We start from the raw sequence: 787 nt of genomic DNA, 5'->3' as shown, positions 1-787 counted from the left end.
TAGGGAATGTGGTGATCCGTTTGGATGTGGTGACGCTGTTGATGCTGGTGTTGATGTAGTCCAGCACGGAAGAGGCATAGGTGTCAATGTCCGTGTGGGAGTCCAGTGTGGCCTGGGTGGCAAACACACTCCAGTCTGTGTGTTCAAACCGCTGCTGTAGTGCCGAGTCTGCTCCTTCTGGCCACACTTTAACTGTCCTCACTTGGGGTTTCACACGTTTGATGAGTGGTGAGTACTTGGGGAGAAATGGATCTTGAACTCTTTTACACCAACAAACTGTAGATGATGAAGGTCTTCAGACACTATTATGTGAGGTTGAAACAATCCTTAACAATCGTCCACTCACCACTACTTCCTCTGACCCCTTTGATTTGGAGCCTCTCACCCCAAACCACATCCTTCTGCTAAACTTTCAACCTGTTCAGCCTCCTGGTGAGTTTTCGGTGGAAACAAGTACAGTACCAGGCCGACTTGAGGGAAAATTTCAAAGTGGGAGACACTGAATCTTGGAGACAAAGCCTGATGCCAATGGACCGGTCCAGTAAAACTCAAGACAAAGATGGGCATCATAGAGTGGCCAATCACAAAACTATGCCCTCTCCTGGAAGAAACCTCATGACTGGCCCAAAAACTATGTATGTCTTTTGTCTATGTTACTTATTGGCTGCCTACATATTATGTATTGAGTAATCGTTTTATGTTAAACATGTTAGGGTCCGGATGTGTAGGAGCAAAATGTTTGAATTGTAAAATCTAATCCTTTTTTGTCTGAGTTGACCCCGCCTAG

General features: G+C 45.6%; 1 protein-coding gene across 1 annotated transcript in view; it reads right to left on the bottom strand.

The window, feature by feature from the left end:
* LOC111671571 (desmoglein-2.1-like) overlaps positions 1-787 on the bottom strand; it is a 28,385-nt gene that overhangs the window by 10,287 nt on the left and 17,311 nt on the right. The window lies entirely within an intron of this gene.

The sequence above is a fragment of the Seriola lalandi genome, unplaced genomic scaffold, assembly GCF_002814215.2.
Source record: "Seriola lalandi dorsalis isolate HSWRI2012SDOR001 ecotype SW California unplaced genomic scaffold, Sedor1 jcf7180002054885, whole genome shotgun sequence".
Classification (NCBI taxonomy): domain Eukaryota; kingdom Metazoa; phylum Chordata; class Actinopteri; order Carangiformes; family Carangidae; genus Seriola; species Seriola lalandi.
This window is presented reverse-complemented; position numbering and strand designations above follow the sequence as displayed.